The sequence below is a fragment of the Polyodon spathula genome, chromosome 4 (assembly GCF_017654505.1).
Source record: "Polyodon spathula isolate WHYD16114869_AA chromosome 4, ASM1765450v1, whole genome shotgun sequence".
Classification (NCBI taxonomy): Eukaryota; Metazoa; Chordata; class Actinopteri; order Acipenseriformes; family Polyodontidae; genus Polyodon; species Polyodon spathula.
This window is the reverse complement of record NC_054537.1, coordinates 77,297,842-77,322,820: the sequence shown is the minus strand read 5'-3', so window position 1 is coordinate 77,322,820 and position 24,979 is coordinate 77,297,842. Positions and strand designations below refer to the sequence as shown.

At 37.3% G+C, this 24,979-nt stretch overlaps 1 pseudogene; it reads right to left on the bottom strand.

Moving 5' to 3' along the window:
• The window catches only part of LOC121313975, a 41,687-nt pseudogene that overhangs the window by 6,399 nt on the left and 10,309 nt on the right, over positions 1-24,979 (bottom strand).

The window sequence follows — 24,979 nt, the reverse complement described above, 5'->3', positions numbered from 1 at the left end:
TGCATGGAAGCATTTAGCAATAAAGTGTTAAATCCACATTTGTAGAAATGTATCTGCAATATTTAAGACCATATTCTATAAGTGTTCTCAGTAGAACAGCATACCCCATAAAACAGAAGAGATATAGAATAGTGTGACTGCAGTATCCATTTAGCTCTAATGACTTGCAGTGTCTTAAGCACTCTAATCTCATTGCAGCTACTCCCGTCTACTAAATCATGGCAATCAACTAAATGTAATCAAGATTTGGAAGTATGTTCTTTGGATTATTCTATGTAAATAAATAGAGAATCATTTTCTCACTAAAACTGCACACAAATAAACAATTAGCATTAAACATCAAGCCTTGTCAATTCTTTACATTTCAGTCCATTTATAGTTTATTTTGCTTTCTAGGTGCCTAGGGAATAGAAAATACTACAGAAAGTTGCACATCAAAATAGTAGGTATGAACCCAATGACAAGACACCCTGTGGTCAAAGGTTCTCCATACTCTGATTTTTAATTTGACTTTACTACTGTCTTCTTCCTTCTCCAGTATTTGACCAGTTTCCAGCAGGGATCCTACTGGGGTCTCCGCTTTTATTTTCATTCCCTGTTGCGGGACTGGCGCACTGCATGGCACGTCAATGGCAAGGTGCTCATCTTCCTGATATAGAAACAAAGAAACCATGCAGCATTAAGGATCATCTGGTATGTTCTTATCTATGATATGTATTCTAACTCTCCCAAGTTTGCCAATATCCTGCACAGGTACAATACACCTGACCTACTCTGCTGGTCTAAACTAGATCTGTCACCTTCAGACTCGATCAAAACCAAACAAATAACCGTAAGTCACAAAGGTCAGGGCAGCAGTGCTGGAGATAAAATGCTACTGGGCTGAGGTAAGAAATAGCTCACCTTTGTAATATTACTAGTTGCACTGCATTTACCTTACATTTTTCTAGTTTTTCTGTTTTCACTGTGCATAATTATACATTTTCTTCACCAATATTTCCTCCTACTTCAGTTATACTATTGGGCAGACATGTACAACTGAATGTACAGACATGTATAATTGAATGTACATCTAGCCAAACGTTTTGCATCACCTAGAATTTTAGGATTGAGACATAATTTAAAAAACATATACACATACATATATAGTGGCTCTCAAAAGAATTCACCCCCCCCATGGACTTTTCCTCATTTTATTGTGTTACAACATGGAATCAAAATGGATTTTTAATTTTGCCACTGATCAACACAAAAAAAGTCCAAAATGTCAAAGTGAAAAATAAATTCTACAAATTGTTCTAAATTTATTAAAAATATAAAACGGAAAATAATTGATTGCATAAGTATTCACCCCCTTTACTATGACACACCTAAATAAGCTCTGGTGCAACCAACTGTCTTTAGAAGTCACACAATTAGTTGAATTGAGTCCACCTGTGTGCAATTAATGTGCTTCACATGATTTCAAGTTAAATACACCTGTCTCTGGGAGGTCCCACAGTTAGTTAGTACATTTCCTAACAAAAAGACGAATCACAAAGACGAAGGAACATTCAAAGCAAATCCGGAATAAGGTTCTTCAAAAGCAACAATCAGGGGTAGGATATAAGAACATTTCCAAGGCACTGAATATCCCCCAGAACACAGTAAAGTCCATTATTAAGAAATGAAGAGAATATGGCACAACTGTGAATCTGTCTAGAACAGGCTGTCCTCAAAAACTGAATATCCTGGCAGGGAGGCCACCAAGAGGCCTATGGCAACTCTAAAGGAGTTACAGTCTTCCACGGCTGAGCTGGGAGACACTGTGCATATGGCAACAACAGCTGGGTGCTTCACAAAACTGGCCTTTATGGGTCAATGGCAAAAAGAAAGCTATTGTTGAAAAAAACACATCAAATCTCGGCTAGAGTTTGCCAGAAGGCATGTGCGAGATGAGACCAAAATAGAGCTTTTTGGCCTCAATGCTAAGCGCTATGTTTGGCGCAAGTCTAATACCGCACATCATCCTGAGAACACCATCCCTACCGTGAAGCACAGTGGTGGCAGCATCATGCTATGGGGATGCTTCTCTGCATCAGGGCCTGGAAAGCTTGTGAAGATAGAGGGCAAAATGGATGCAGCAAAGTACAGAGAAATCCTGGAGGAAAACTTGCTGAAGTCTGCAAGAGACCTGGGACTTGGGAGAAGATTCATTTTCCAGCAGGACAATGAACCCAAACATACAGCCAAAGCCACACTGGAGTGACTTAAAAACAAAAAGGTCAATGTCCTGGTGCGGCCCAGTCAAAGCCCGGACCTCAATCCAATTGAGAATATGTGGAAAGAGTTGAAAATTGCTGTTCACCAAAGGTCTCCATCCAACTTGACGGAGCTTGAGCAATTTTGCAAAGAAGAATGGGCAAAAATTGCAGTGACCAGATGTGCAAAGCTGGTAGAGACTTATTCAAATAGACTCATGGCTGTAATTGCTGCCAAAGGTGCCTCTACCAAATATTGACTCAAGGGGATGAATACTTATGCAAAATCAATTATTTTCTGTTTTGTATTTGTAATTAATTTAAAACAATTTGTAGATTTTATTTTTCACTTTGACATTATGGACTTTTTTTGTGTTGATCAGTGGCAAAAACTCCTAATTAAATCCATTTTGATTCCATGTTGTAACACAATAAAACAGGGGGTGAATACTTTTGAGAGCCACTGTATACACACACTCACTCACACACTCACACACACACACACACACACGGTTGAAGACTATATTTGCACCCTGAGCCATTTAAAAAAAAAAAGCATAACACCACAGTAGTGCTGTCAAAAACTGATAATTCCTCTAGAGGAAAATATACTTGAACTTTGACCCATTTGACTCCGAGACCATCACTTTCAATTCAAACACAAAATGTCTTGTTTTCAATCACTCGATAAAACCCACAGCACAGAAATACTCATTAATGAGCAACAAAATGAGAACACGTTAAAAAAAAATGATGTAAAGCTGGTATATTTGTATCTCAGAGAAACTGGAGAGGAATGGGAAATTAAAATAAGGTAAACGCAAACATCCAAAAAAAGCTGAAGCACTAACGGACAACGACATAGAACGTCTATACAGCACTGAAACACTACATTTAAAAAAACCCAACTATTACTGAACCTCGTCTTCTTTAATATTAGCATCAAAATGGTATCAATGTATTATAAAAAATAATAGATGGGCCTCTTCAGTGAGTTACAGGAAAATAATTCCATCTCGGGTTTCTCTGACAGTCTATAAATGACTCGACCTTCGGTCTCGTAATTTATGACATCACAGAAACCCTAGGTGGAATTATTTTCCTGTAACTCACTGAAGCCCATCTATGATATATAGATATGCACCTAAACACATAATTTCACTTTTTTTTATGATAAGCATATTAAGAAATTCTTACACTGTTTGGAAAGCATATCATATGTCCATGTGTGTTTGGATTGTTTGTCAACTCTGCATTGCTGGCTCCTGGTTCAGTTTTGATGGTCGGGTTAAGCACTGCTTTCTTTTCCTTAAGATTGAGGACTAGCCCGAGCTCAGGCAAAGGCAGGCACGATGGTCTACTGAGGCCAGACAGAGTGTAATGCAGACTGACAGCATCACAGCGAAGTTTCCAATCATGGGAGGTACCTGTAAAGAAATAAGAATTAAAAATCTAGTTCTAGTTACATGGATACAGCGGTCTGGCTCTAGAAGGGGAGAGGCTGCAATATGATCTGATACATCCTGTTAAGCTTTTGAAACACTGAAGTCAAATAAAAACTTTAGGCTTGATAAATAGCCTATCACAAGATGACTTCAATTTAATCTGCCGTGATGAGACACAGATGCCAGCATTTTCTTAGACCCTAAAGTGGAGCTGTAAACTCTGACATATTAAAATTTACGATGTAACAAAAGAAGAACAAGGCTCCTCTGTCAGAAAACACTACAGTTATATAAATTATTCTTTCAATATTTGCCAAAGGTTTTCTACTTCTGGAAAGAAGTGTGCCCAGTAATTAAAAGCAGGTCAAAAGTAAACCTTTGAGTTTACCAAACAACGGCTGTGTTATCCTCCTGTAGGGAAACTACAAAACAAGATTCACTGCAACATAAATGAGGCTACCACCCTGTAGTTCTGTTCCCAGAAGCTGTAATTTAGGTTGAATGAAAACCTAAACAAGGCTGCTCTCACTTACACCAAAACTATGCACAAATCAAAGATAAACACGAATAAAAAGGAAAATATTTCAATTTAGGCCTACACTTAGTTGTTTTAAGAGAAGGACCTAGATTTGAAGTCAAAATCTATACATAATCAGTTATGTTGTTTGAGCAAATGTGCAAAAAATACGATTTGATTTTGATAGAACCAACATAGTGCTTTATTTATTTATATTTGTTTTAATTGATATTTTTCACCAGTTTCCAGATTTGTTGTTGTTGTTTTCCTATTTATGAAACTAAGTTTCTTAAAATGATGTACTGCAGCATACCTAAGTTATTAAAGCAAATTCAGATAAAGGCATTGAGGCAAACAAACTGTAATTTGTTGTCAGCCACCCGCTTCTTTTCACTATGCAGGCCCGCCATGCAGCTACCTCAGAGCTACAGTGTCGGAGGACCAATTGTGCGCTGTCCCCTGGGAACACCCGTCCACATCCGGCCTGGACCCGAACTGGCAACCTCCAGGTCATAGTGCCTTTGACAAGGGGCCACTCGGGAACCCCCACCCAGTACCCAGTTTTTAGATGTTGTTCAACTAAATATGTTTGAAAAAAAACTCCCTTTAAAACGAATAGTAGAAGCTAGATTTTTAAATGTAATGCCACACTTCCTGCTCTTCGTCATCCGTCTCCCTCCTTGGCTTCAGATAACTTTAAATGCGACTTCCGGTTGAAGAGATACATTTTTTTCAATTCTGTATTCAGTAATTTCATGAAAACTTAAAAAAAACATCTGGTTAAGTGAAGCTTCATACTGACTATTTTGTTATTGCATTTGAAACCTAGTAAAAAGTCATCAATAAAAGTTTGGAAAGGGCCAATAAAATTGCTATGGTACTACTAGTGCTATTTGACATGTTGCCGAATTCAAAACACAACCTCTTTGTATTTAACAATTAGAATAGTTGTATGAGTTAAGATTGTACTTTTCATATCACATAGCTGCTCTCAGACCCTTTTGTCATAGTTTTTATTCAACCTTGCAAAACATGTAACAATTGGTCACGTCTACCCAGCTTTGTACATTCAAATGGATGTAAATTAAACTTTTAAAAAATAAATAAACTTTGACAATGTGAAATATAGTTGATGTATTTTATGTTAACTTAAAAAAAAAAAAAAAACCTGTTACGGATAACACTATGTAGCTTTCAACATTTGCAAACCTTAAGACTGCAGCAAGCACTTTCTTTGCTATTTTTTGCTACCGTAATCAAAATGGGAATGCAATATCCTATCATCATTATTATTCTATAAAAGTCTGTGTAACAATAAAAACTAGAGATGACTGGGGTCCAAGTCCAGTTACTTCCAGATCTATTTTGGGAGAAAGTCCCAGTAAGTTTGTAACCAAAGATAGCCCAAAAAATAAAGAAATACCATTAAGGGTCATTCACATTTTCCCCCTATAGCGAACCTCAAATCCTGGACACACCAGTGCTTCGCTTCACCTAGCATCACTTTTTGATATAATGGATTTCTACGAACCCTCACACACTAGGTCGTTTCTTCATGTCGCGTATGTACTCGACCAATAGCAGTCAACTCCTGGGTGATGTCACCAGAAATTAAAAACCGTAGGCTCATCACTTCGGAGATGAACATTCCAGGTGAGTTATTTCTAGGTCTGTAATTACTTTTGGAAATTAAAATGGGGTTTCTGATATAAAACCCATTTTCCTCTTTTCCATTTCTGGCACAGAGAGGATTACATATGTGTATAATCACATACCCGAGTCAGTAACCGTATAGCAGGTATAAAATTGTATTGTATTGTATGTGCTTTGTTTTGCTGATCATCTTTATTAAGCCAAAAATATCAAGATGTACCTGTCAGGTCTTTTGCTGCATAATCAGTCGCTGTACAACTGTGGTCTAGTAATATTATTGATTGTTTACACACAAAATGTATATACAGATAAAAAAAAGTAGACACACACAAATGCATACAAACATGCATGTACAAATATGCATAATCACATACTGCGATTATCTATATCTGTTTAAACAGGCACAGTATCAAAGAGGATTAAAGGCAAAGGTTCTTTATTTTAGAAGGCTACTTAGATTCCCTTTTTAAGAAGTTCAAGTCAAATGGAAAATGATGTTCAAACTTATGTACAGTACGCATCGTTTTTTTTTCATAAACTGCCTTATAAAATACTCTTCTTCCTCCTCGGTTGGTGCCACACTTTACATGTCTCCCCAAAACACAGACATATTTTCTTTTTATTAGTAGATAAGAGCATCAGTGGGGTGAGAGGGTATTTTTTTTCGCTCTAAATTGAATTGTGGCAGAGTAAAGCTCTGCCCTTTATAAATTGGCAGGGAGGGGGTTAAATTCCCCTACCTGCCTGGGTTTATTGTGTTCAGGTGGCTGGGGTTGATTAGTTGATTAGCTTAATTAACGATCAATCAGCGCCCAGCCACCTGACATAAAAGGAGGCCTCTGCTTCCCATTAAGAGGAGGGAGCTGAGGAAGCAAGTTGGTGGTTGTGTTTGCTGGTTTTTGGTTTGGTGAATTTTTTGATCCAGTGAAGGCATTGCCCAGCCTGAAAATCTTTATTTTTTGTAAGTTTTGTTTTGTTATTTGTGTTTAAATACCTTTATTTTTGCCCTTGTGCCCTTTTATTTTGTGTTTATTTATAATAAAACCATTATTTTTTTGAACTTCAGTCTATCTCTGGGCCTCTATCCACTTAATGTAGGGAGCAATATGCCTTTGCCTCACGACATTGTGCTGCCAGATGACATTAAAATAGGTTTTGAATATGTCAATAGGGTCCATTTTTTCCCAGCTCCCTCCTGCTAAAATCTGCAGTCTTGCCGTGTGTGCTGCCCCGAGTCAATATTCGTGCTGCGTTCAGTGTGAACACAAAAAACCTGCTTGCTGCCCGCACCGAGTCCAGTGTCTCACAATCCGCTACATAAGAATGGGTTAACTGATTCAAAGAAATGTATTTGACAAGAAATGGTCAATAAGATTTAATACCTATATTAGTACTATTGCATTGCAAGTACATTTCTTACTATGCATCATTTACCAAATTGTACATAACTGTTATTTTATTTTATTTGCAGCTATGCAAATGATACACTGTGAAATATTTTAGTTAATGCATTTTATTTTAGCGCACCTAAAACCACATCTTCCTAGTGTTACTGCAATGATGCATGGAATACCAATTGTAACATGGTAGCAAAACATCACACAAAAAATATATTTGTTTAATCTATGTCACTGGTTGCAGTAGTTCTTATACACCATCTCATTGATTAAATATTGTGTGAGAGTTCACATGTTTTAGTGGCATCTTCTCCTGCTTTCACCTCAGATGTGCTCTGGAATGCACATGCAGGCACGAAACTGTACACACGGCATGTACCTGTTCTCTTGTGTTTGTTGCATGTTCATGGGAAACAGCAATTTTAAAAAACAAATCATAGACAATGATTCGATGCATTCTGCGCACCCCTCTTCATCATCCTCAATAATATGAAAATGGTTGCACATTATACTCTAAAAACTACGGTACCTAGTGTCCTGATCATTTAAGCCATATAACAACATTTTCATTAAGTTAAAATGTTAACTTTAAATTGCAAGTTGTTTAAGGACACAGCTGGATATTCATATATCATTTACAGTTGTAGCATGTTTACCTGAATTCATCAGTTTCCATAGCTGGTCAACAAGGGCCTCATTGCAAAGAGAAGACTCTGACATCTTAGTAAATGGTGGATTCTTTGCCAACATGCTCAAGATCTTATGTCTGAAATAATACAAAGCAAATAACAGTTTGACAATCATTAGGCGCATTAGCTTATAAAACTTGAAGACTAAAGTCTTTGCAGAAGTGCTAATGCCAGCATATGAAGAACTGACACGGCAATGCTCAATTCATGCCTGTATCGTAGGGAAAAAGTAGATCACGCAAGCTAGTAAGGTAAAAGGAAGGCGCGGCAACTATTTGATTAAAGAGGAAGTTAACTGCATTTTCTGTCTGATCATTTTATTTGCCAGATAGTATGGTAATGTGTTCACATACCTCTTTCTTGGCTTTATTTATTTATTTTATGTCTGTAAAATATGTGCGATGCAAAGTTTTCTGTTATGTCTTTATATTTGGACTAAAGTGTTAAACGTTTGTCAACTTTTTCTGCCGGTGTGTATTTAAAAATGGCGTTGTTAGTCAGATGTAGGCTATACTTGATGTGCGATTGCAAAGATTTATTTACTGTATATTATTAAAAGGCTTTACATGTCAAAATCTTGTCAACCTTTAATCTAAATTAAAATGTTTTAGTAATATATTCTAATGACATACAATCGTATAGTATTATTAGTATTGCTTATATGATTTTGTCAGTAGGCCTAGCGGTAACTATCACAGTTTACAAAGACTAAACGTTATCATCCTAGTTTCAAAGAAAAATAAAAGACTAGAAGAACTCAACATGACAGCTAAATAAGAAAAAACTTCTGAGCTGAAAAAACGTTTGTTAAACAGACATACAAATGACACTTACAAACTTAATTTTAAATTATGTATTTATTGTTAATATATATATATTACGGAATTCTCTTATCTATCGTTATACTGTCAAATACATCTGATCTACTTATTTATGTAAATTTATACTTACAAAATCAAATTAGAAGTATTTTTTTTTGTTAATATATCCAATCTACTTATTCCCTGTGCTCGATCTAATTCCCCACACTTAGCACTAGTACAGAGATCTATGTGTAAATCACAGAAAACAATGGAAACTCCCCTTTAAATTCTAGACTGCGATCAACTTTTTGAATGGTCTACTTTTTCCCCAAGACACCGGTATTGCGGTTTAAAATGTGTTATTATAAGATTATATACCCTTGGATGAAAGGGAAATTTTAATCATTTTATATTTTCTATAAAAAGATAAATCATTTTAATTACTAACCTGATGTAATGTACAGGATCATTCTGCACCATATTATGCAACCACTGAAGTTCCTCGGAACTCCTGTCAACCTGCGATAAAAAGAACAAAGAAACATTACATGATTGCTCTAAAACATAAAACTTTGAGTGGCTTCTAATCTGCACAAGCCTCATCAATTTGAGTAATGGAATTTATATTAGCAGAACAGTTAAAACATTGAATTTAGCTGCTCCTGTGCGGATTCCCAAATCTTTGGAAAAGTGGAAACATACTCTTCCTAAATAAACAGTTCCATTTACACTAAAAGGTCAATTTAAATATCAAGAGTCAAAGCAGCCTGGCAAGGGTGTAATAATGCCTCCAACTGAGCAGTGCTGGGACGAACACAGGATTTTCATGTTTGTATGTCCGCGCATAATCTGATTGGTTAACTTTTGCTGTCTAAAACTTTTAAAGAGGCTCAAGAGCTCTTGTGTTTTTTTTTTTTTTTTTTAAATACACAGTAATATATATATATATATATATATATATATATATAATATATATATATATATATATATATATATACAAACAAACAAACTTCACATTTCCCATGGAGCCCTTTTATTTGCCATTTTTGCAGCTTCTGGTGACGTGGTAAACAGTGCAGGCTATTTTAATAGGAACATTTTCTATTTCAACTGTCTAGGTTTTTTAAAACCAAAACTGGGAGGCATAACAATCTTTGGTATCAATATCAAAATTGGTTACTGCACATCTGTTTACCAAAAATAATAATATATCATAGTGCTTTGTAAAAAAGAAAAAAAAAAAAGTTATTTTTGTTAATTGTAGGGATGGGTAGGTGTAGTCGAATACACGGAAAAAACAAAACAAACAAACAAAAAAAAAAACACACGACCCTAATTAATCATGCAATGCTTGTAAACAGCAACATTCTACAGTAAACATATTCTGCTCGAAATTGTTGCCTTGTTCTCAGCCAATGTTAACAGATGCCCCCTTCCGTCCCCTTGAGTTACCCTGTAATGACTGCACACAGCCGCTGTTGCTAGGCAGTCGTGATAACAACTTCCAGGAGCAAGGCACAGATTAACTTTAAATTTGTAAACAAAGGTACATAGCAGGCGCTAAAAAAGAAGCCTAACATTTAAATTGAAACGCTAATTTCGCTTTATGTTGAACATAAAGGCATACTAACTGCTAAGCAGAACACTGCAGTGACTGAGAAAACAGTGTGGAAGTAGTTTACTGTAGTTCAATGTAAAACATCTACTGTTGACTTTCTGTAAATGGATGGAGTAACGGCAACATTTGCATTAACCATTAAAAGTACAACCAGGTATGTTCCTTGTTTTTAGTTATTTACAAGTTATTGAATAAACCAAGTAATATAAACAAAGAAATCTCATCTTGGACATTGTTTGTGCTCCTCCGAAGAGTGAACTTAAACTTCAGCGGCTTACACTTTTTATGCTGTTTGCTGTAGTACCCGTACGTATTTGCCTTTTAATTGGGTATTCTAATACACGAAAACGTTGGCCCCGTGTATTCAAATAGAAACTATTCAAAATTCCCATCTCTATTTATTTGCAGATCTACAACAATGGCCAAAAGTTTTAAACTTGAAGCAAACCCGCTGAATAATGTTTAAATCTCCCACCTACTTGCTGATCGTATTAAATAGGTTTAAAAAATGAGCTTCCTTCGAGTTAAGGTTGACATCAATTATGTTGATGCAGTTTTAATAAATGTAACAAAAGCAGGACTTCACTTCCCACTTCCCTAGTGCTCTGGTATGGACAGCAGAGTATGCATAGTTTGCAATATTTAAAAAGAACATTTAAGTGAGACCAAAAAATGTATTATGATTTATAAATTTAAAAACCTCATAGGTCAAATGGGAAAAAAATTCGGAGAGCCATGTATTACGGCTTCTGGTAGACTTTTGCAACACTGTTTTTGTAGTTTCTTTGATTACATGTTAAATAAATGATCTAAACTATGATTTATTTATTTATTTTTTGATCATAGCTGTACTGGCACAATATAGATAAAGCAAGTTAAAAAAAAAAAAAAGGCACTGGAGATTAGCATTAGCATAGTGTCTGTAAACCATGGCTTTCATGAAAAACACAAGTACAAATCATGTTTTCGCAACATTAGAAAGAAAAAAGAAAGACAGAAAGAAAGAAAGAAGTCATTTGGACATAGCAACACATTTGGTCCCTTCTACAAACCCCTAAACAAATGCCACCAGTTTTTGAATGGTCAAGTTATGATGTTAGTTAAAAACTACCGTATTATTGAATTATGTTGGTGAATGGAAAATTTGTCTCCTGTGAACTTTTGACATTAGAAACCGAAACCGACACTTTGGCTCCGTATTATGGCGTATATATATATATATATATATATAATATATATATATATATATATATATATATATATATATATATATATATATATATAATTTTCGTTCTCATTCATTCTTCAGATGACTTTGCTCAAATACTGAGTTTTAATGATTTTTTCATGCGACATTGGAAAGCGCTTTCAGCTGTTCTAAAGTGTCAAACTGGGAAATCCAACTTGCCAGAACTACTACTTTCTCTTGGAGTACCTTGTTTCGGCAAGTGATAAAGGACACAATCTCATTGGCCACCAGTAGCGTCCTTAAAAGTTTGATCATTTAGTGGTATTGATTACTTTTTTTTTTTTTTTTTTTTTTTTAAAGTGGAACCTCTACAATTTGTATTGCAGGGTTTACATGTGTAATACCTACCCAATTAATTAATGCGCCAAAGGTCTAAATAAAAAATATGAAAACCGTCCAATAATTTAACGCTAATAATGCAGAAAAAATAAGAACTACAGTTGCTGCTTGTTTTGTTATTTGATGCTTCATAAAAGCAATTCTAAGTATAGTGGTTCCACAATAAATAATTATACATGAAGGTAATAGCATACAATTTGCTGTTTTTATACTTGTTTACTTGTTACATAGAAAAAATGAATTTGACTGTTTTGGGGTTTTTTTTGTCTGTTTTAAATGCTTGAGAGCTGCTCAAATTAGGTAATTTATTTAAAGCTTACTGAAATTAATGAAAAGATAAAGGGATAGCTTTCTTCATAAACAACAGAGTATAGTTTACAAGCAGAAGGCAGACTTCGGTACCTAAAAACGATTTCCTTAAATCTACCAGGCACATTAAAAGTAATGTAATGTAAAGGTGATGAAATGAACTGTTCCACCATATCAATATGTGTGTGTGTGTGTCTGTCAGTAATGGGGTTTTTGGTATTTGCAGGCAATATTCAGCTTCCATTAAGGGTCTGGTAACTAAGACGTTTTGATTTCACTTTGGAGATTTAAACATTGATATAACTGTTCATAACCCTAAAATAATAATATGGGAAGAACAGATCAAGACTAGGCAATCCACCAAATCAGACACAGCAGGAGCCAATAGTAACTGAAGAGGGAGCTAGACAGAGAGCGAAGTCTATTCAAGAGATATAAACTTTACACTCTCTGGTTTACACATTTTTACAGACCAACTGAAAAAGCTCCAGAATCTTGTAACTCCTAACAAAACTGATGGGAAACTATTCTAATAATATCATCAGTGAACACTGATCATTGACTGGCTTAGTCAGCCACAGAGCAAACTTATTTGCAGAAAAGTGCTTTCATAAATTGAACGTCTACGTGAAGTGATTTATTAATTAGAAAACAAATTCCAATGTGTGAAATTAATTTTCCTAGAGAAATTAATCCTTCTAGACTACTGTCTGTCAATAAAATAATGTTCCACACCTAAGCAATGCTATACTGATCCTAACATTTAAGGCGCATTCAGAGATATGTATAGTAGGATTTTAAATTCCCAAATTCTTAACTGAAACAATGCCAAACACCTCTCTAAAATGATTAAAATGGTTGGTTTTATGGCATTATTACAGTACAGAATTTCTCTGAATATCCCTTAGTTGTTTGGAGCAGGGCATAGGTAATCTATACAAAAGGTATCCAGCCGACAGATTTCTGGCTCCTTTGACATGGTTTTAAATTACAATCATCCACAAGTAATGAAGTGGTCACTTTAAATACTCACAGACATTAACAACTGAAGTTAATAAAGCAAACTAGGTTGCAATTAACTCAGGCATTGATGACTATGTTTCTCTTTCCTTCAAATACACTGTTTTTTTATCTCAATAATAATAAAACTAGTAATAATACCATACCAAAAGTCAAATATACAGGCTGTAATTACATGATGGAGTTCTGGGAATATGATAAACCATGATAAGCTATTTTAGCAAAGTTTACCCATAAATGCCATATATCAACAACATCCAAGTGAGCTGTAAACTGTAAGCATACCTTGTGTGTAATCAACAAATTGCTTCCAAGGCAGCAAGACGAACATCCACAAAGTGGCTATACTCGGCATAGGATTTAAAAAGAAATGGATCACTGGGAATGTGGCCATTCTTCTGCAGGATTCGGATAGCTCTCAGGCAACTGGATGTCAAGCAGGTTTATAGAAACCAATAAATAACAGTATTTAAAATGATAATAATCATACAAATATTGAGTGGATCACAACAAATTTAGTTGTCAAAAATATGCAGGGCAAATCTAGATGTAATCCTGTGTATGGCGTAGGCTTATCATATTTTAACCACTTGACTGCCATGCAATGTACGTCTGAAAAAAAAAGGATTTTCTACTCTTAAAAAATGTAATTTCTCTTCAATTAACCTTGACTATTTTATTTCCTTTTTAAAAGGTACTGGTAATTAAGTTTCCTCTGTGCTCCACTCAATTCAGTTGTGGTCATTCTCTCCAGTCAGTTCAACCCTAGCATTGCACTGCTTCTGCGTAAGCAGGGATTGGTAAAGTAAGCGATCTTGTCCGATCAGTGGAAAAATGGTTTTGAAGGAATGAAATGGAAAAATGTAGCTATTCTCATAAAAAGGAAAAAGTTTAGATAAAATCCATGTGCTTTTTTTCAATATGCTTACTGGTGATTGCTTTACACTGCAAACCCCCACCCCATGTGGCTTGGACAGGCAGGAGGTAATGACCGTGATTAACTTCATGAAACGCGCACACAGGTGAATCACTTTGACAATTATAGTCACTTCAGCTGTTAATCAAAAATAAACTGTGTAAAAGAAATCCAACTTTTGGACCTTAAAGGAAAAGATAATATAAAAACCAGAGACAGTCAAGGGGTTAAAAGTTCCAGTAATTTATAAAAAGTAATGGAGACCTTCTTAGCATGGTTTTTCTGATTTACATTATCAATGTGTAATTAAACAGAAACACTGTTAATATTAGTGTGTAAAAAAAAAAAAAAAAAAACATTCATAATTGAGTTTCTGCTTCTATTCCAGCAAAACTGTTTTAACACAATGTACAGGCTTTCAAGGTTATGTTTAAGTTCCTATGAGTTGCATCATTGAAAAAGCAAATGCTGAGTAGTATTCAATGTGATATTTGTACTCATAGTTATTTAAGGTTTTACTGCCTCATCTCCGGTTCTAACCTAGTTAAAACATGAAGGCTATACTCTATGATCTTTGACCATACTACGCAATCCGCCAACAAACAGTAAACTGATATATAGCACAACTCATTTTGCAATGTAAACACAAACAGGATGAATACAGGACAAACCTACAGCAACTCATTTCACGATTAGTCATGGGGTTTGGGAAAAGCCACTGTGAGGGCAAGATTCATTTAATCAAGTCCAAATTGAACATTTGGATTCAATTTAGTCAAGACATTCCCTACTCTATTGGTTGAGTTTGTGCCACTGGCTGAGCTAGCAACACCACATCCTACAGCAGCTATCCAGGTACTAACCAGACCCACAAGTTATGAGTTATGCTTTGTGGAACATGAATATGCTTGCTTTATTCAAGTCCAGATAACATCAGGAAAAGGACATTACCTAACAGTGATAGTGTTCCTGTAGCTTGGCAGAAGCTTCTCTATGTTTAAAAACCTGGTAATCTCCTCTAGAATAAGCCGGACGTCAGCATTTAAATTGTCCAAAGTGCACACTTCGTTGTTTATACTGATGGCAGGTGTCACAGAATTGGCAAGGGCATCAATCAGTTCAACACGATAGTAATTATCAGAAAACTGAGGGTAGAGGGCGATTAACACAATTATTGTGATTACTACTTCATTAGTTTTTTTTTTATTAAATACATGATCACGGTGTGCAATTCTGAATTCCACTGTGGAATTTATTTTACAACGGGTAACACTGTAGGGCATTTCTATTTGTGTTGATTGTTAAGACTTCAGAGAAGCAGGAATTAGTCTTGCACTTGTGACCCAGACTGAAATGAAAAAAAAAAAAGTCATTTCAAAACACACTATTTCGTCTGGGTGTAACGTTTGAAATTGAAACAAAATGATACAAATATGACCTATATGTTTTTGTGGATGTTGAAACCTTATAGTTAGTTAATAAATAAATAAATAAATACATAAAAATAGGCAAGCTAAAGGTCCAGACCCAATTTCTAAAACACATGTAATAATGTGGATTTTGTTGCCTCAGGGCCATGCTGTGTAAATACAACACAAAGCTGCCCCTACCTTGTTCTTCCTGTTGTCATTGTATTTGATTAGATCTAAAAAAAGTTCAACACATCCTTTGGGCAGAGGTTGTGCACATCTCTAAGCAAAGCCATAGCCACTAGCATAGTCTGAAAAGAAAACAAATCTAAAATTAGATGCTGCACAATATACAATTGTGAAATACAGCAGAAAAAAGTTGATTTACCGATCACAACTAATTAACTAAGTGGCATATACATTTTGTTATGGGGGAGGACACACACACACAAAACAAGCACACTCCATGCAGTACCCTGTACAGAAAAGAATACAGTTCTAATTAAAGGTTACTATGAGACATGTTTAAGTGTGGTTCTGTTCACATTCCCTAATATTTGGATTTGAAATGGAATTTGCATCCAATGAATTGCACTAAGTTGACTTGAAATGGTGGTGTTCACTTGAGGGTATCTGTGTAACTCCAAATTGACAAAAAAAAAAAAAAACATTTGACTTCACCTCAAAGTGAACTGGAGTGAACAGAGCCCGCTCCTTCTCCACCCTTGCCCCTCAGTGGTGGAAAGACCTACTCACGGATACCAGGACTGCTTAGTCCCTGACCACCTTCCGGTGCCTCCTCAAGACACACCTGTAAACCTCACAATCCTCGACTACACAGTACTTTTGTGTCAGTACTTGCATCATCTTGCACTTGCACGTAACTGCTCTACACGTTGCTGTATTCTACTACTGCTCTCAATTATAAATATTTGTTGTATTTTGATTTTACTCTTAAAAGGAAGCTGGATTTACATTTTTTGTAATTACTCATTTGAAATCCTTCTTATCCATGTATTGTACTTACTACTTGCTCTTAATGGAATTTACTCTTGTAAGCAAATATCTTTACTTTGAGTTTAACTGCTCTTACTCAAAATCGCTCTTAAATGTAACTTACTTTATTATTTTCTCTTATTTTGAATTCACTCCTATTTACTATTGTATCTTATAACTGCTCTTATCTGTAATGTGATTTTTTGTAACAGTTGTAAGTCGCCCTGGATAAGGGCATCTGCTAAGAAATAAATAATATTAAAGCCTAAGTATTTAAATCCTATTTTTTGAAAGAAGAATATTCTACAATTTGCATATGTAAACTAATTTTTAGACTGGAGTAAAGGCTTTGGCTAATGCCTTTTATCATTTATTTCTGCAGCAAATCCCTGACACCTGCAAGCTCTACTGAATGCCCACACACTTTGTAAACACTTTTGGTTAAGTATGTATAAAAGTTCAATAAATATATAAAAACACAAGTCATGTTTTTTCTAATACAATACAAACATAAAAATGCAAACCTTTTGCAGAAAGTAGCTTTGAAAGGCCATAAAGTTGTTGGTCTTAACAATGTTTGGGCAACTCTTGCAGCAACACATTCTAGTGAAGAGTGACTTCATAGCTGGTGGGCCTGTCCATGTGCTCACCATTGAGTTTGCAATCTGAAAAAAAAAAAAAAAAACAGTAATGAATGTTACGCAGGTGGCAAGGTGTAATACTGGTATACTTTGCCATTAACAAAGCATGCGTCAAAGAACTTTCATCCTTCAAAATTATTATTCTTTAGGAAAATGGTTAATATGGCCAACAGTTTTCCATCACCTAGAGTCTATCAGAAGCCAGAACAGAAGTACGGTATTTCATATTAGATTTCGAAATGTCACATTTTTCAATTTGTCAGTTTTTCGTTAAGTGGAAAACTACAAAGTGGCATGTATATTCAATATGTTAACGTAACATTATTCAGCATTATTTATGAAGCAAAATTTGGTAATTCTATATGGTGATGCAAAACTTTTGGCCATAGCTGTAGGTAAAAGGTTAAACATATTTTTGATTGAACAAACACATCTAAATTTTAACAGAAGGTGATACATAGAACATAACTGGCATGGTAAGGTTATTACCATAAGCCTGGTTCCCTGAAAAGAATGACAACCATTACCGAATGGGAAGAGCCTCTCTGACCTGTCAATCACTGAGCATATATAAAAAAGCTGCCCTATCAGGGCCCTGCTGTGAGCGGGAAGTCCCTCCCACCTCCTGCTGAAGAGGGACGTCCTTACAGTAGCATATCGCCATTTTCAAAATTGAAGGTCAGCTGGGGACACGACCTCGAAGGGTAATGGTTGTCATTCTTTTCAAGGAACCAGGGTTACGAGGGAACCAGGTAACGTTCCTTTCAAGTGGAATGACAACCATTAACTAATGGGAAGCTGTACCAAAGCTGTCGTGGTAAGAGCGCAAAGCCCAGACCGGGCAAAGTGTGTGCTGTCTGCGATCCTCCTCTGACTCATGCGGGGGAGGTCTGAAAGCTTCCTTAAAACCACTGGTTGGTTAATATGGAATGAAGAGACAACCTTTGGCAAAAAGGATGGGTTAGCTCTTAATGTTACCCGTGAGTCATTATCAGTGAAAGCCATACAGGTATCATCGACGGACAGCGCATGAAACTCACTTACTCTTCTGGCAGACACAATGGCTAATAAAAACACCACTTTAAGGGAAACAAAGTGCAGCTCTGCTGAGGCCGTGGGCTCAAATGGGGGACTCGTAAGGACCCCCAGCACCAGCTCCAGATCCCATTTAGGGACCACGCTTTTGGTCCAAGGACGGAGCCTCTGGGGCCCCTTTAAGAAACTGCACTGCCAGGAAGTGTGCCCCAGCGGACACAGAGTCAATTTTATTGTGGCACACTGATATTGCTGCCAAGCAGATCTTCAGAGTAGATCTTCCAGCATCAAAAAGGTGTCATAAGTTCAGAATTGTCTCATTATGGCCAGTCACAGGGTCGTCACTCCCAGCAATGCACCAGTTTTGGAAAACCTTCCATTTACACGAATACTGGGCTCTGGTGCTAGGTGCCCTAGCAGACTGTAGTGTCTCTACCACTGCGTCAGGCAGGGCTCATCTGGACAGACAGCTCCGTTCAATGGCCAAACCCAGAGTTGAAGCTGAGCTGGGTTCGGGTGCCACAATAACCCCCCACCGCTTGGCTCAGGAGGTCCTAGTGGAACGGGAGGTGCCAAGGTTGGCCCCACAACATATTGGAGAGGAGAGCAAACTAGGGGTGCTCGGCCATCTGGGTGCGACCAGCAAAACCTGGGCTTTCTCCACCCTGATCCTTTCTAGTGTCAGGGGCAGTAGCGGTAGCTGGGGGAACGCATACAAAAGCTTCTGTGGCGAGGGGTGAGCTAGCACGTCTATTCCCAGAGGAAGCCCTTCTTCTCCATACAGAACCACAGGGGGCAATGAGTGGACTCGACTGTGGCGAAGAGGTCAACTTGTACTTTACGAAATTTGTTTCCAGTCCGAACCGTCTGAAGCTCCTCTGGACAGGAGGTCTGCTGCTGTGCTGTCCACACCGGAGAGGTAGACCGCCCTTATGGGACGCAAGTTTCTGTGCATCCAAGACAGGAGTCTCTGCGCCGCATGGTGAAGGCCAGGCGAGCGCAGGCCGCCATTGGTGGTTTATGTAGGCGACCAGAGGTGTTGTCCGTCCGGACCAGCACGTGTTTGTGCACTAACTGCTGGCAAAATGAGATAGTGCTAGGGCTACTGCTTGCAGTTCTTGGGCATTCATATGCGCTTGCTGCCAAGGTCCCTTCCACTGACCTTGTATTCCCCTCCCATTCCAGACCACTCCCCAGCCCAGGCTGGAGGCGTCCAGACTCTGGCGTTTCTCCGGAGACGTGGAAAGGGAGCACCTGCGTCTACAAGGGGAAGGTGAGCGGTTCCTCCTCGGCGATCGTCTACCTCCCGGTGAGCGGTGCCGCCTAATATATATATATATATATATATATATATATATATATATATATATATATATATATATATATATATATACACACAGCTCTGGAAAAAATTAAGAGACCACTGCAAAATTATCAGTTTCTCTGGTTTTACTATTTATAGGTATGTGTTTGGGTAAAATGAACATTTTTGTTTTATTCTATAAACTACTGACAACATTTCTCCCAAATTCCAAATAAAAATATTGTCATTTAGAGCATTTATTTGCAGAAAATGACAACTGGTCAAAATAACAAAAAAGATGCAGTGTTGTCAGACCTCGAATAATGCAAAGAAAATAAGTTCAGGTTCATTTTTAAACAACACGATACTAATGTTTTAACTTAGGAAGAATTCAAAAATCAATACTTGGTGGAATAACCCTGATTTTCAAGCACAGCTTTCATGCGTCTTGGCATGCTCTCCACCAGTCTTTCACATTGATGTTGGGTGACTTTATGCCACTCCTGGCGCAAAAATTCAAGCAGCTCGGCTTTGTTTGGTGGCTTGTGACCATCCATCTTCCTCTTGATCACATTCCAGAGGTATTCAATGGGGTTCAGGTCTGGAGATTGGGCTGGCAATGACAGGGTCTTGATCTGGTTGTCCTCCATCCACACCTTGATTGACCTGGTTGAGCATTGTCCTGCTGCAAAAACCAATCCTCAGAGTTGGGGAACATTGTCAGAGCAGAAGGAAGTAAGTTTTCTTCCAGGAAAACCTTGTACTTGGTTTGATTCATGCGCCCTTCACAAAGACAAATCTGCCCGATTCCAGCCTTGCTGAAGCACCCCCAGATGAGTCCAGTTTTCAGCTTTGCCCAACACCTGGTCATCTAATGGTTAGACGGAGACCTGGAGAGGCCTACAAGCCACAGTGTCTCGCACCCACTGTGAAATGTGGTGGAGGATCGGTGATGATCTGGGGGTGCTTCAGCAAGTCTGGAATCGGGCAGCTTTGGCATGAATCAAGCCAAGTACAAGGTTGTCCTGGAAGAAAACTTGCTTCCTTCTGCTCTGACAATGTTCCCCAACTCTGAGGATTGGTTTTTCCAGCAGGACAATGCTCCATGCCACACAGCCAGGTCAATCAAGGTGTGGATGGAGGACCACCAGATCAAGACCCTGTCATGGCCAGCCCAATCTCCAGACCTGAACCCCATTGAAAACCTCTGGAATGTGATCAAGAGGAAGATGGATGGTCACAAGCCATCAAACAAAGCCGAGCTGCTTGAATTTTTGCGCCAGGAGTGGCATAAAGTCACCCAACATCAATGTGAAAGACTGGTGGAGAGCATGCCAAGACACATGAAAGCTGTGCTTGAAAATCAGGGTTATTCCACCAAATATTGATTTCTGAATTCTTCCTAAGTTAAAACATTAGTATTGTGTTGTTTAAAAATGAACCTGAACTTATTTTCTTTGCATTATTCGAGGTCTGACAACACTGCATCTTTTTTTTTATTTTGACCAGTTGTCATTTTCTGCAAATAAATGCTCTAAATGACAATATTTTTATTTGGAATTTGGGAGAAATGTTGTCAGTAGTTTATAGAATAAAACAAAAATGTTCATTTTACCCAAACACATACCTATAAATAGTAAAACCAGAGAAACTGATAATTTTGCAGTGGTCTCTTAATTTTTTCCAGAGCTGTATATATATATATATATAGTAGATATATAGATAATATATAGATATATATATATATATTATATAATATATACGATATATATATATATACATCTATATACACATCTGTACATATGTGTGTGTGTGTGTGTGTGTGTGTGTGTATATATATATATATATATATATATACACACACACACATAAACACACACACGCTACTGTGCTGCACTGAAAAATATTAATAATAAACATCTGCTGCAAAAGGATTACTGTATATCTTGGTAGCTCTTCCATTCTGCAGGCTATTGTTCTATTTAAACAAAAAAAAAAAAAAAACATTTGCCACATTTTAGGCCTGCTTTTCAGTCACATATGTGAACCGTAAATGTGAATGGGTTGATCGCCAGGAACACTGTGGTCTGAGACTGCCCTGGGCCATAACAGTAGTGTGAACGGGGTCTCTCATATAGTCAAGCAATGTTATCTAATTCATCTTTTTTTATTTTTCTTTGCAGTAATTTACCGTAGCAGTCCACAACTTCATGTTTCATTTTCCAAAGCTAACCCAATATGCCAGTCACAGCAGTTGGTCAACCTCCCTCTAACTGGGTAATTGCCATTGGCAGGTCATGGGCAGGAAATGTGCCATTTAAAACAGCTTGGGGTTCTGCTAGGGTTAAAGCAATTAAGGTAAAAAAAAAACCTATTAACGTTCAGTCGTCCTAGGAGTCAACCTTTACACATGAACTCAAATGGAAACAGGATGTAGTTTGATGCAAGCTGCTAAATACACTGATGCGAACCACATAGTAATAACAAAAAATTCAGATGCTTATTGATAAAGAGGTTTTAGTTTGAACAAAAAGACTTAAAACAAGACAATTGGATTCTGGCTGTGTTGCCAAGAATGCTGTAGTTTCACATTGTTAATTAATGCTGGCATCCATCCACCTATTATAAGAAGCTGTTACAGGTCCAGCAGGAGATATGACAATTCAGATTACATCAGCTAGTCTAATTTTTCGCTTTTAATTTGCAAGTTAAAAAAAAGTCTGCACTCCTTTTTGCATAATGAGTTTCACAAAAGATTCCAAGAGTTTATGCCGCTGGCTACATACCTTAACATGCAGATTTTAGTGATAAAAAACAATAGCGTAAATGGTTGTGTTTATACAATACATTGTATTAAAACCTTCAGCACATTTGTATGTCCACAAATGATTAACAAACAGAACACAAATTATACATATCAGGCAGTCCTCGCACTTACAACACAATTGGTTCCTTAAAGTCGCGTTGCAAGGCGAAGCACAGTTTCCCCATAGGAACAATGTTATAAATTGAGGTTACGTTCTTGACTCTTTGGCCAGAAAATATATTTTTACAAAAAAATGACCCTTTATATTGTACTCATACAAACATTTCTTTAACTCTTTAAACTCAGCTCGTTGATTTCAGGGTGCTGGCGCCCCAGTGGTTACGTGCTTATTATTCAGCCACCATAAGAGCCATCTACCTGTGTGGCAGAGCAGAACTCTGCCCTATATAGATTGGCAGGGATGGGGTTAAATTCCCCAACCTGTCTGGATTTATTGTGTTCAGGTGGCTGGGGTTGATTAGAGTAATTAACGATCAATCAGCACCCAGCCACCTGACATAAAAGGAGGCATAAAAGGAGCTTCTCATTAGGAGGAGGGAGCTGAGGAAGCAAGCTAGTGAAAAAAGGTGGACGGCTGATGGCACATTTTGGATGGACGTGTGTTTCCGTCTTTGTCTCTCCTGACTCAGCGTGGCCCAGAGCCCCACAATAACATTGGGTGATATCTACAGCACATCTCTGCAATTCTGTGCAGCACTGTGGACATCTGTGCTATAAGAACATGACCAATTTCTTTTTTTTTAATTTTTTTTATTCCAATTGTCTTTAAAAAAGAAACATACCAAGCTGTCTGGCATAGTAAAATACTAAATACCAAATGTTCAAATCATTCCATGAAAGGAAGTGTGATTTGTTGGTTTTATTTTTGTGAATTACAGTAACTTAAGTCTTTCTGTCTTTCATTTACGTATATGGGTGTGTGTGTGTGTGTATGTATGTGTATATATATATATAGATATATATATATATGTGTGTGTGTGTGTGTGTGTGTGTGTGTGTGTGTGTGTGTGTGTGTATATATATATATATTTTTTTTTTTAACAACCTTTATCATACCATGCAAATTTTATACCGTCCGACGCCTACATCTAACCTTGCAAGCATGATGTCACTACCTCAAATGGTTTCTGAGATAAGGCTCTGACACTGTGGTGGCAGCAGCTTTTCAAAACAACTGCCAGGAAATAAAACTTGAGCTAGACAAATCACAGAATACATCTGTGTACTGAGTATGAAGTCAATACCTCTAAGTGTTAGGTCTTTGTCACCTAGAAACCAAAAATGACATGACCCCAATATTGCAGCCATCTTAGATCACAGATAAAAGTGAAGGGTGATGTTATAATTTGCCAGTAGAGTTTCCACAACATGAAAATGTAAATGTTTCCAGCTTAAACGATTTATTGGCTGCAGTAGATGACGTGGCAGCAGCGGTTTGACAAACTCATACAAGTCGCCTCCCACTCCCCCCTTACAGGGATGCTTAATTATAGGCAACAATTAAACATATGCAGCACCACACAAGTTTCAACAAAAGAGTAATAACAGGATTACGTATGTTCAGAAATGGACTTTAATAATCTACGTTAAAAGATCAAAACTACATAAGTATCTTGTAAACAAGTACTTTAATGTGAATTTAAGGATAATTTGAATACAATATCTCACCTTGGCAAGGCAGAAGCATGCCTCCATTCTGACCTTGTAGAAGCACTGTTCCTGTTCAAGAATGTCCGAGTGCCAAACGAGATGCTGGGGTAGGGAATTTCTCTAAAGCAGCTATGGATTCTTCCTGTGCCACTACATCTCTCTCGTAGCGTAACTGGTACTGCCACATGAAGTCTGCCTGTTCAAACTCTACTTTCCTTAATATCGACATGTCTGGGTCAATCCTTATCCACAACAAAGGGGAATCAGCACTGAAATTTAAGCAAAGTATAGCTGAGGCTTTATGTTAAAAATCCCAAATGCAGTTTGACAGTTGGCTGGTCTGTTAATGGGGGAAAGAAAAAGATTACATGTAGTACGGTTTCTTCCTAGAACTCCACACACAGAGTGAACTCCCAGTCTCCACGTTGCTTGGGTCAGGAGGAAAGCCTATCTATTTCCCAGAGATCTTTCATATAATCCTTTTTTGGCGCCAGTTATTGTTCCTCCTGTATAAAACCCCCCCTTCCTGGAGTATCAATGTCCAAATTTCCAAACCAAACTCAACAAAAAAACAAAAAGAAAAACTAAGAAGGTGAAGAAGGTTGGGATATAGGTGTGTGGAATTCATCATCCTACAAAGAAACCATATTACAGGTAATCTTTGTCTTCTTACCTTGTCTTATGAACTCAACACATCGAGTGAACGCCACCACAGGAAGTGATGAAGGGTGGTAAGTTAGATATTTGTGCCCGAAGCCATAGATAGTACTGAGTGAGCAATGGTTGGCTGAGAAATGACACATTTAAGTTATGTTTTAAGAAGGTCACGGAAAAGGCCCACGTAATGCATTGCAAATGTCTTGAATTGGGACAGATTTTAATTGTGCCCATGTAGTAGCTAGCTAACGCTCTCACTGAGTAGG